The sequence below is a fragment of the Equus asinus genome, chromosome 22 (assembly GCF_041296235.1).
Source record: "Equus asinus isolate D_3611 breed Donkey chromosome 22, EquAss-T2T_v2, whole genome shotgun sequence".
Taxonomy (NCBI): Eukaryota; Metazoa; Chordata; class Mammalia; order Perissodactyla; family Equidae; genus Equus; species Equus asinus.
In genome coordinates, this window is record NC_091811.1 from 56,731,443 (window position 1) to 56,744,112 (window position 12,670).

Here is a 12,670-nt window from a genome sequence, read left to right on the forward strand (position 1 = left end):
GTTTGTCTACGTCATCAGTTGTCTCATACAGGAGAGTCTTTTGAAGAATGTTGCAGCTGATTTCCACCCTTGCGTTTCATTTTTCCTTTTGAAAACATTTCATTCTGCTATGATAATTTACTCTAGTCAAGTCTGGCTTCCACATTTTAAATAACATCCCCTTATTGCCTATTAGTTTCCAGAAACCATGACTTCGAAGAAACTATGCCTGGTGTAAGTGTAACTTGTCCTATGATTCATTAAATAATTCAACGTATATTTATTGTGTGTCTATTTATTCTGGAAATTCTCAGGAGCTCTGTCCTTACCTTTAAGAAGCTTGCGTTACCTAAAGGAGACAAACACATCACCCCAATATTGCTACATGCTGTATAATTTGTGTTGTAATAAAGGTCTACAAAAATATTGTGGGGCATATTGGATGGCTTCAATGTAAGTTTGGAGATCTGAGAAGCCTTTCAGGAGAAAGTAATAATTATGCTGAGACTAAAAATGTACATAAGGAAAGAAGTCTGAGATAGAAAGATATGGAAACAACAGAGGTGTTCGATAACCACATGCATTTGGAGAATTGGTATATCTAACTATTGGAACAGGATTTTGAGATACTCCAGCCTCTTCAGTAAAGACTTCACTACATACACAATGTGGGACACTGTATAGAATATGTAAACCTTCTATGCCTCAGTTTCTCCATGTGTAAAGTAGGAGAAATATAACCCCGCACCTCATAGTTCAGTAAATATATGCTGTTAGCCCTGTTTATCAATCAGTAAAAGGAGACACTTATTTAAAACAAACCAAAAACGTGTTGCAACTATTACTTGATGTGCTTTTAAGAAGACAGTGGTAAAAAACATGAGATGACCTGTGTTCCAGAGCAGTGTCATAGACTTAAATTTGATATATCAGTAATTTCGAAAGGTTGGGTACATAAGAATGAACTAGGTAGTCTTATAAACGTAATTTCAAGTTACCATTGCTAGTGTGTCCAGGTCATTATGTTTGGGATCCCATAAATACATCTTATGTTTAATATACATCCAGGTTGTTTTGAAGCGCTATTCTTTACCAGACAGTGCCAGCAAAGAGAATCCTTGAAACTATATTTAAAGTGTAAACACTAATATTCAGCTTTTCTCTTTTTGAAAGATCACTCTTGAAAATGATTTTGGATATGGACTGTCTTAGTGTCAAAGGCACTAGTGAGGAGATCATTCCTTTAAACTATTGAGCAATTATGAAGTTTAGTATATAAATGTGACAGCAGTTCTAAAATACAGATAATAGAGTCAGAGATGTTTCAGGAAAAGGAGAGAGCTTTCTTTAAATTTCAGATTGTAGGGATAACGGAGTGGGAGGAAGATTACTCCTTCTTATTCATTCGCCATTTCCACACTCACCAAATATACATTAAATGATTTTAAGGAAGCATTTTATAATTACCTCATAAAAGTTCTAGGTCACACAGAAATTACAAAAAAAAAAAATGCAAGTTATTTATGACGGACCAGATTTCTCAATCTATTAAGGAATCAAAATGAACCAAGAAACAGACGTTTCGATGTTTTGTTGTTACAATTATTATTTGCTTCACTCCTAGCTTGACAGATGTTGGAGTATGGCTTAGGTTCTCATTGTTTAAAATTTGTTTTAACATTCCCTTAAGTCATCCATTTATCCCACAGAGAAATGATGTATTACCACGTTTTTCCCTCACCTCTCACAGCCGCTCTTCCTCACAGGCCGCTCCTCCCTTCAGAAGGCAAGGTTTTCTGGGGGCCTGTTTTAACATAACAAAGCAAACATCTATATAGACAAGAAAACTTTAGAAATATTTGTCTGTTTGTATGTAAATGTGTGTGTGTGTGTGTGTTCACTTGAAATTATATCTCTTCTCAAAAAGCCAAAGCAAGGAAAAGTAATGTTTTATTTCATCTGAGCTTTGGGAGTAGTGCCACAGTTTTTTAACCAGAAACTAATTATAACTGTTCTGGTTTATTGCTCTTTAATATTTTGTTAAGTAATACAGTAATCAGAGCTGCCTCCCCCTCCACCAACAGGTAGTGGAAATTTCTCTCCACCAAGACAGAACCCTCACTTTTTTCAAGGTGTGACACGTGAGGCTGATCTCATATCTCACGCCTGGGAACTTCCCCACCCACTTTTCCAGGATCTCTATCAAGGAGTCTTTCTTAGCTAAATTGCTTAGGAGAGTTGTATTCTCACATCACTGGGAAGTTTACTCCTTACTTTACATTTTCAACTGGATCTCCTAGGAGTATATTCCAGGGGGAAAACATAAATGAATGAGATATTGAATCAATCATTGCATTGACCTGAGCCCTTTTACTCTACAGTAATAGCAATTCTAAGAATTAAATTTTGTTTTTGAATTAAGACAATTCTCTCATTTCCTCTAACGAAAAGATTTGCTCCCAAATTTAATTTTGTTATATTGCGATGCTGATGCATTTGGATAAAAAGAGCACTGAGGGAGAGAAGGCAAGAGACAGAGAGAGAGAAAAAGAAAGAGAGGCAGAGATTGGGCAGAGCAGATTAAGAAGATGTATCATTTTATTTCAGTGTGAAATGATGTTAAGCATAATTACAGTTCTTGTTACTGAATAGTGCTAGAGCAATATTTCATAGTTACTGACTGTAGTTTGGTTTTTGCTAATCATATTCTTTGTCATAGCTAAAGACTTCGTCTCAGCCAATTTTCAGTATTTCCAGGAAACATTCAAAGGCTTCCTTTTTCTTTTATCCTCCTTTTAAGTATAAGCTATAATAAGAAAGAATTGAAATGCAACATAAGTATTTTCCTTTTCTTTTCAATTAAATTTATTCAAAGACATTCCCTTGTTTTCTAGATCACTTGATATTACTCTTTTAATCACACATATTTTTTTAAAGTCACTGAATCCCTAGAATCTTTGTCTTAAATATATCTGAATGGTTGCCCCCAGTTTTAGTCTATTGTTTGTGAATAACATGTTATTGTATTCCAACATAAAAATATATCTATTTGATTGTCCTAAGTTTTTTCATTAATCACTTTCTTTCTCTTATGATAAAATATGAATCTACATTTTTCATTCATTATCTGTGGAATTTTTATGATGTGGTAGACCAAATATAACTAGTAAGGACATTACATCTTTATTGCATTGCTCTTTCCTATTTTTCATAATCTTCTGAGTTTCGCCAAACATAGTAATTGTCTTTAACCTTGAACTAAGTGTAAATGTGTTTGTTCCATTTCTTCAAGATGTAAAGAATAGCTGCGCGCTAATTTTTCCTCCGTGATTTAACCAAGGCAACTACAAGTTCAGAGTTAGATACAAAAACTGAATTAAAGACTCATTTGTATATTTAGAAAAATACATTATTGTGTTTTCTTTATATGCATAGTAAAATTACATAGCAATTTTTGCTTCTCTATCAAAAAGAATAGATCAAATGAGACAATTTAAAGACAAATTTAATTCTCTTACTTGTATGTCCAGAATTTTTCTCTAATTTCTCATTCAAAGGGCTAAACTTAAAATTTGACTTACCTTACACAGAAGATACTGGGATTTGTTTTGATGTCACGGTATATAGTAGAATACATAGCCTACCTACGTTAAGAGTGATGATGATCGTTTCAGACATTATTCAATTGTTAAAGGGATGTAGCAAACCAAAGTTTTCTTCAGAAGGGTTCAAGTAAAAGAGGAAATGTGTTTTATTTAATTTTCAAAATGTTTCCCATTTTTCAGCTAAGTTCAGATTCTCTGCACATCTCAGTATTCAGATAATAAGAACATTGATGTATTTCCATCATCTTTCCCAGTTTGGTTAAATTTTCAGAAAGTTTTTCTCAGTCTTTAACTGGAAATGTTGTATCAAAGATCAAATCTAGAAAGGGATGCAACGTTACAGAAATTTAACATATCTCATGATTCTAACCAACCTAAAGCGTCACCTTTTGGCTCAATAAAGACACAAGGGAACCTATGGGAATCAGCAAACAAAGAAGATAGGTAAAATTTTCCTAGAGACTGGTATTCAGGAATTACTATCTATCTGCAAAGAAAAAAAATCCACTTGGTTATTATTTTTGTTTTTTAATCTGGGAAACTGCAACAGAATTGTCAATTGTTTCATAGTCCTAAAACAATATGGGAAAATCTGCTGGTCTAGTTCTTTTCAATAAGAAACTTTCTCTCGCTATTATTAAAATAATAATAATGATGATGATGATTAATAATAGTTCTGTAGCAAACTTTAATATTGCAAATAGATTCAATCTTAAAATGAGGGTTTTAATTGTATATTACTGGAATATTGTCTAAGGTTTTAAATTTTATTTTAAGAGAATGCTTCTTTTTGCAATATGGAAAATAAAACTATGATGGTATACTTATTTTGTAACATGAGGGCCTATTTAGGAGAATTTAAATATCTGAAACATATGGAGTGTATTGACATAATGAGTAAAAGGGATTGGTTACATATATCATATCAGAGATTAGACTCTAAAATATTATGAAACAAAGTCTCCAAAGAATTTGTTATGACACTAAAAACAGTCATCAAAAGCAAATCAAAGATTTGCTATTAGTCTTTAAATATGAGGAAAAATTGCTTACTACCATCCATTTATAAGAAAGCTTCAGCTCTACTACAGGAATTCAGAGTCCAACGGCAGCCCAAACACTTTGCTCTCATACAAGAAACACAATAGCAGATCAACCCTTTGAAAAACCCTATCCTTTCTCAACTGATTTGTCTTTGAACTTTTCTTAAAAATTTGGGTTTCTATATTGGTGTTCTCTATTTCTGAACTGCATTCTGTGTTTTTGATCTATTTATCTACTTTAGGATGATGCTACACTGCATAGACTACCGTAGATATATAGTAAATATTTAAAAGGGGTAGTGTTAGTCCTCCAACATAGTTCTTTTCTAAAGCTGTCTTGGTGATTTTAGGTCTCTTGTATTTCTATATGAATTTAAGAATCAGTCAGTTTGTTTACACACACATACACACAAACACACCAGGCACTCTCTGGGGTTTGAATGAGATTGCATTCAGTATAGATCATTTTCAGGATGATTCACATCTGAAAAGTACTGAGTTTGACCTATGACCATTATATCCGACCCCTGAATATGTATATATATATATATATTTTTTTTTTTTTTTGAGGAAGATTAGCCCTGAGCTAACATCCACTGCCAATCCGCCTCTTTTTTGCTGAGGAAGACCCCCTGAGCTAACATCGGTGTCCATCTTCCTCTGCTTTATATGTGGCACGCTTACCACAGCATGGCTTTGCCAAGTGGTGACATGTCCACACCCGGGATGCGAACTGGCAAACCTCGGGCTGCTGAAGCGGAATGTGCATACTTAACCACTGTGCCACTGGGCCGGACCGAGACAACTGAATATATTTTATCTCTTCATTTTATTGTAGGTCTTCTGAATTTCTCTCAGCAACGCTGTGGAGTTTTCAGTGAAAATGTCTTGCAAATTTTTGTCAAACTGATGCCTAAGTATTCCAAATTTTTATAACACAAAATTGTATTTTAAAAATAATTTTAATTTTAATTTATAGTTATTGAAATAGAATTAATTTTTGTATTTATTTTATATTCTGAAAAGTTTCTAAACTCATTTACTAATTATAGTAATGTTTGTTAAGAAGCCTAGGGTTTTATACATCTTACTAATGTTTCAGAGGATCAAGGTGAGTATCCTATATTATCCATATTTTTTAACTAATTTTTATCTATATTATTCGCTTTCTTTTATTTTGTTTTCACTTGCTGTTTTCTATTTCACATTACTAAGACAGGAGATTAATCTAGATGCCCCTACCTTTCTCCTATATAATATTTTCCTATAAGGTTTTGTATATCTCTCTAAGTAGTTCTTTTTCTGCATCCCAGAAATTTAGATATATCATAATTTATTATAATTTCGTTTGAAATTTTTTGTGTGTCTGTGAGGAAGATTGGCCCAGAGCTAACATTTTTGCCAAACTTCCTAGACTTTATGTGGGACGCTGCTGCAGCATGGCTTAATGAGCAGTGCTAGGTCCACGCCTGGGATCCAAACCTGTGAAATCTGGGCCACCGAAGCCGAGAGTGCAAGCTTAACCACTCTGCCACTGGGCTGGCCCATTCATTTCTTTTTTATCCATTCATTTTTAGGAAGTGCTTATTTAATGTCCATGGCCACAGAGTTTTCTAGCTATCTAATTGTTATTGATTTCCATGTTAAGTTGACTTGATCAAAGAACATAAACTGAATGACTTCAATCTTTCAATTTGTTGAGGATTTCTTTATGTCCCATCTTTCGTCAACGTCAGTAAGTGTTTCTTTTGTATGTATAAGCAGTAGTGTGTTGTTATTGCTAATATTGTGGGAAGTTTAAAGATTAGAAAAAGAATATTGGAAACTGGTATATTTTATATATTAGATATGCAGGCTCCACCCCATGCACTTTCTAGTCTCAGATGTTGGAAAGTTAAAATGTCTCCTGCTTCTAGAGTACTTGACACAGATTTTGTTCTACCAGTTAGATCCATACAAACTTAGAATTTGGAATGGCATCAACATTTTTTTCCTTTTGACCTTTTCTACCAGTTAGGTAGTTTGTAGAAACAAATGGGCTTCTTTTTGCAGCATTGTTGTGTCCCTACCTTCCTAGAGAAGCTATTTTGATGGATGAGGAAGTAGTAATATCTTTTTCTGTCAATGTATCTGATCAGTAGATCAGAGTTACAGTTCTGTGTGTGTGTGTTTTTTTTTTTTTTTGAGGAAGTTTAGCCCTGAGCCAACATCTGCCACCAGTCCTCCTCTTTTTGTTGAAGACTGGCCCTGAGCTGACATCCATGCTCATCTTCCTCTATTTCATATGTGGGAGCCTGCCACAGCACGGCTTGATGAGCCAAGCTAGGTCCACACCCAGGATCCAAACTGGCAAAGCCCAGGCCACCAAAGCAGAGTACACAAACTTAAACACTATGCCATCAGGCTGGCCCTGATGGTGTTGTGTTTTTAAATCATACCTCCAATAGTAGCCCTCTTTGTGATTTAATCCTATATTGCTGTAAGTATCATTACAGTAGTGTCAGCCAGAAGTTCCTCCAGCCTTTCCAAATTTTATTGGAAATTCACATTAATTAATATTTTCCTTTTAAGATAATTAAACTACTCTTTCTTCCTACACTGACCAAACTTTTACTAATACTGTATTATAAAAAAGAGAAACTCTGGCCCCCATATCGTTTTGCTATCTATACACGAAAAAAAAATTCCAGAAAAATTCTAGGAATAATTTTTAATTAAAAAAGGAACTTTCTAAAAATAGGATTACAATTAAGTGATGGAAATATTTATGAAAAAATGGTAGCCCTATAATACTAGCCTGATTAAATAGAGTATTATGCCCCTGATTTAAATGTTGTCTTTTAGTCCCATAGTCGTTTTTAGAGGATTTTTAAAATATAGGTCCTGGTCTCTTATAAATATTTTTACTTAGGATTTTAAAAATAATTTTATTGAATGTTATCATATCTTCCTTTATATTTTATGTTTATTATTTAAATATGGGAAAGCATAAAATTAGCAAAACATTATCTTATTTTGAGTTTGTGATTTAGAAGGTCTTTGTCATATCACGAAATATGTGTGCATCAAAAAATAAAGGTAAACTATAGTTTGGAATGAATTTTTGTCTTTTTAAAACCATAGCAAATGTAATTTACTATATAATTTAAAATATTCATTTATCTAAAACTTTTCTCATAGTGTACAAACTTTTCATCTGTTTCTCTATGGCTATCAATGTGTCTGCTGTGATTGTCACCACAAAGGTGTTTTTTTGCGGATGAAGAGAATAAAGTCCAGAGAAACTTCCAAAGGATACACACAACCAGAGAAGAAAAAGTTCGTTGTATTTGGACTATTATTAGACTATTCGTTTGTCTCTGAGGTTGCTGCAGTCCTCACAAACAACTGCCCAGGAGCCTGTGCCGATGTTTCCGTAATTTACCTTATGACCACTCCTCTCCTAGTGGAATCTATCACAGAGGATGAGCCAAACCTCCAGGCTGAAACATCCTTAAAAAAGATTTCAGAGCAGTAAAAATAACTGAGGCCATCATAATTAACCGCTGTTGATGCTGTAGCAGAAGATGATGGACTCTGGATGACGCAAGGTTGCCATGCTCCTTAAATATCCGTAGTTATCTCATTACTTTTGTTTTAAGAATTATAAAGTATATGAAAATTCAGGAAAGGAATTTTCCTTTATACATGCGTTCTTTAAGTTTACTTTCCCTGACTGAGAAGCAAAGCCTTTTGAACTGATGCAGTGTTGGCAGAAAGTCCTTCACTGCTGTATAAGGATTGGATTATTCACCAGATTCTGGTATTTTTTTTAATTAAGCAACTACTGATGGAAGTGAAATATTTATAATGAGTCAGTAAAAATGCACTTATTTTGAGGAATGGTCTTGAATTGAGAAAATGAATGTATATTTGGAAATAGCTTTGGAGAATTTTGTTGTATCCAGGCTTAGTGGTTTTTTGACGTTATTAATTTTAACGTACCAATAACATCCATTTTTATTCTACTTCAAATATGGATATAGTAAAAAATGGAAACTAAATAGCTTGTAGTAAAATAAGGTAAAAACATTTTAAAATATACTTATTACAATCATACAGTGATTCAAACACTGTTCTGAGTACCATAATGACTACAAACACTATCTTAGACATTACACACAATACTTCTATTTTTGATTATATGTAATACTCCTATTTTTACGTAAGATAATTCTTGAATGTAAATATATTGAGAATAGAAATTCAGAAAGTGAGTAAAATTAGGTAATAAAATATACTGCATTCTTGCTGAACTCCATGGATTATTTAAATACAATGACTAAATATATTCACAGCTTAATAGAACGGTAGTCTCAGAAACCTAGTGTTATCCAATCCAGATTCTTGATTCTTCACGACATTAAAAATATTTTATGCAATATTAAGCAGTAAACAATTTATTTCTACATTTAACAGACTATTTATGTCACTAGAATGAAAGGCAAGAGTTCATTTATTTGCCTTGTGCCTCTCAGCAGGTTTCCGCCACGGGGTCAGGAGAACAAGCAATCACTCAGAAGTGAGCGACTTCACTCTTGTAGGCTTCATGGTCTGCCCAGAGCTCCACATCTTCCTCTTTCTGCTATTTCTGCCTGTATATACCATGATCCTTCTGGGGAATGTTGGGATGATGGCCATTATCATGACTGATCCCGGGCTGAACACACCAGTGTATTTCTTCCTGGGCAGCCTCTCCTTCATTGATCTCTTCTCTTTATCTGTTCTTACACCCAAGGCTATGATCAACCTCGGGTCTGAGAACAAGTCCATCCCCTTCACAGGATGTGCGACCCACTCTTCCTCTTTTCCCTCTTCATTGTGACTAAGGGATTTCTCCTGGCAGCATTGAGTTATGACCACTTCATTGCCATCTGCAACCCACTCCTCTACCCTATCCAGAAGTCAACACGTTTCTGCACTCACTTGGTGGCTGTCCTCTTTTTGTGGCTACATCAGCTTGGTTCTTCAGATTAGCATGACATTTACTTTACCCTTTTGTCCTTTTTGGACCATTGACCACTTTTACTGTGACAACCGTCCACTTCAGAGGATTTCTTCTTCTGATCTCTACAGTTATAAGTTGGTTTCTTTTTTCTTATGCATCATTATTATTTTGCCTACCATAATTATATTATTGTGTCCTATATGTATAATATGTCCACAGTTCTAAAGATACGCTCCACTGAGGGATGTAAGAAAGCCTTCTCCACTTGCAGCTCTCACCTTGGAGTCATGACTATACTGTATAGTGCTATCTTTTTTATATATCTTACTCCTGACAAACTTTCTTTGCTGAGTAAAGTGTGCTCCTTATGCTCTACCTTAGTCACTCCCATGTTGAATCCTTTGATTTACACCCTGACAAACAAGATGTCAAAGAAGTTCTGAGAAAGATCCTGGGGGAAAAATTATTTAACTTTACATTAAAATTGATATAACTGAAAGATCTGGATATTATGACAATTTGGGGAAGCATATACTCAAAGAATGCAACATCGATCTTATAAATATTTACTCTTAGTGAGTTTATGTAAATGAATTCCTTGCACATACAGCTGAAGAATACATTTGGATTATATTTCACTTGGCTGTTGATTTTGGACTGGAATGGTTTTCTTTGAGCTTCATCTTTATTTTCATCCACATTTTTTAAGATACAGTTTATTGGAGAAAATAGGGAACTAACTAGGTAGAAAATCTTTATGAGAATTTTCAGGTAAAGGTTACTGTGCTAAGGTGGTGTCCTATCTCTTCTGGGATGAAGCAGAAAGATGTTTAGATTGAGTGAGGCACATTTTACTAACCCTCCTCTGGGAGTGCCATGCAGAATCCTTCAGGCAGCACTCTGAGTCCTGTAATGGAACAAGCCTGCAATGAAAGTGGCTCCTGATTCTTTGTAATTCCAGCCCACTTAATGCCCAGGCACAGGGTTCTTGTCCAGTGGATATTAGTAATCTTATATTAAACTGGAAAGAAATCCTAGTAATAAATTGACTGTCAAGGGAGAAGAATGTTTCTCTGTATTCACCGTGTTCTGCATGAACCCCAGCCACCATCAGTCCCACACACACATAAATACAAAAATAATCATAGTCTCTGTCTCTCTCTCTCTGTCTCTTCACACATGTGCATACATACACACACGTACAGGATACCTTTGAGAAAAATACAAGAATGGTCACTGACTAAGTCACCTCCTAGAGTAATATATGTCCACTGTTACCCAGTTGACTCAGTTAAAAGGTTGGCAGTTGCGGGGGGATGTGGGGTGGAGGAAGGGATGAATAGGCGGGGCACAGAATATTTTTAGGGCAGTGAAAATACTCTATGACACCATACTTATGGATACGTGTCCTTATATATTTGTCCAAATGCAATTGGCAGCCTTTTGTGATTGGCTTCTTTTACTTAGTAACATGTATTTATGGTTCCTCTATGTCTTTTTGCAGCTTGATTGCTCACTTCTTTTTAGAGCTAAAAGATACTCCAATGTCTGGATGTACCACAGTTTATTTATCTATTCATTTACTGAAGGAATCTTGGTTGCTTCTAAACTTGGACAATTATGAGTAAAGCTGCTATAAACATTTGTGTGCAGGTTTCTGTCTGGACATAAGTTTTCAACTCCTTTGGGTACATACTAAGATGGGTGATTGCTGGATTGTATGGTAATAGTATGTTTAATTTTGTAAGAAACCACCAAACTGTCTTTAAAAACGGCTGTACTATTTTGCATTCTACCAGCAAAAATGAATGTTCCTGTTGCTCCATATCCTCACTAGCATTTGGTGTTGTCAGTGTTCCAGATTTTGGCAATACTAATATGCATGTAGTGGTTTTTCATTTTTCATTTTTTTCTTTTTCTTCTCTCTTTTTTTTTTTTTTGTGCTGAGGAAGATTCACCTTAACCTAACATCTGCGGCAGTCTTCCTCGATTTTGTATGTGTGTCCCACCACAGCATGGCTGTTGAGTGAGGTAGGTCTGCATTCAGGATCCAAACCCAAAAGCCTGGGCCACTGAAGCAGAGCATGCTGAACTTAACCACTAGGCTGTGGGGCCAGCCCCCATTATCATTGTTTTTCTGTAATTTACATTTCCCTGACAATGTAAGATGTGGATTATCTTGTCATGTCCTTATTTTCTATCTGTGGATCACTTTTGGTGAGGTGCCTGTGAAGATCTTTGGCCCATTTTTTAATCAGGTTGTTTGTTTTCATATTGTTGAATTCTAAGAGTTTTTTTTTTATATATACTTGGCATAACAGTCATTTATCAAATGTATCTTTTGTAAATATTTTCTCCTAGCCTGTGGCTTGTCTTCTCATTTTCTTGACATTGTCTTTTGCAGATCAGAAGTTTTTAATTGTAATGAAGTGCAGCTTATCCGTTACTTCCTTCATGGCTTGTGCCTTTGGTGTTGTATCTAAAAGATCATCGTCAAACCCGAAGTCATCTAGGTTTTCTCCTATGACCTCTTTTAGGAGTTTTAGACTTTTCCTTGCACATTTAGCTCCATGATCCATTCTGAGTTCAGTTTTGTGAGGAGTGTAAGGTCTGTGTCAAGCATGGGCAGAATCACATGAGGAAGGGCTGAAAGTTGTGTTAGTTCTGAACTCAGGTTTACTACGTTCTACAGAAGCCAGGACGCTTTGTCATGGAGCTAAGCATACATTCCCTGATCTAGAGTGGAAAAGCTGAAAGAGGATTCAGATAAAAATGGAATAATTACAAGCCTGGCAGCTGCTTCCAGCTGTATACCAACAAAATACACCAGCAGATAAGCAGCAACCTGTGCGAGCCACAAAATGATTTCTGCTTCACTCCACCCTCCAAATATCCCAAATAATCTCTCTTGTGGTTCATTCTACCAGGAATCATAGAAGGAAGGGAAATCCTAGAACAATAGTTCAGCCTAGTCAAGTTGAAACATCACAAAGCCTCCAGAGATGTATTGCCAGAGTGGCTAAGAAAACTTTTGAAGTTATATATATATATATATA

The 12,670-nt window shown here is 35.1% G+C and overlaps 1 pseudogene; it reads left to right on the forward strand.

The window, feature by feature from the left end:
- Positions 1 to 5,353: 5,353 nt before the first annotated feature.
- LOC106842356 (olfactory receptor 9K2-like) lies at positions 5,354 to 10,107 on the forward strand (annotated as a pseudogene).
- The last annotated feature ends 2,563 nt before the right edge of the window (positions 10,108 to 12,670 follow it).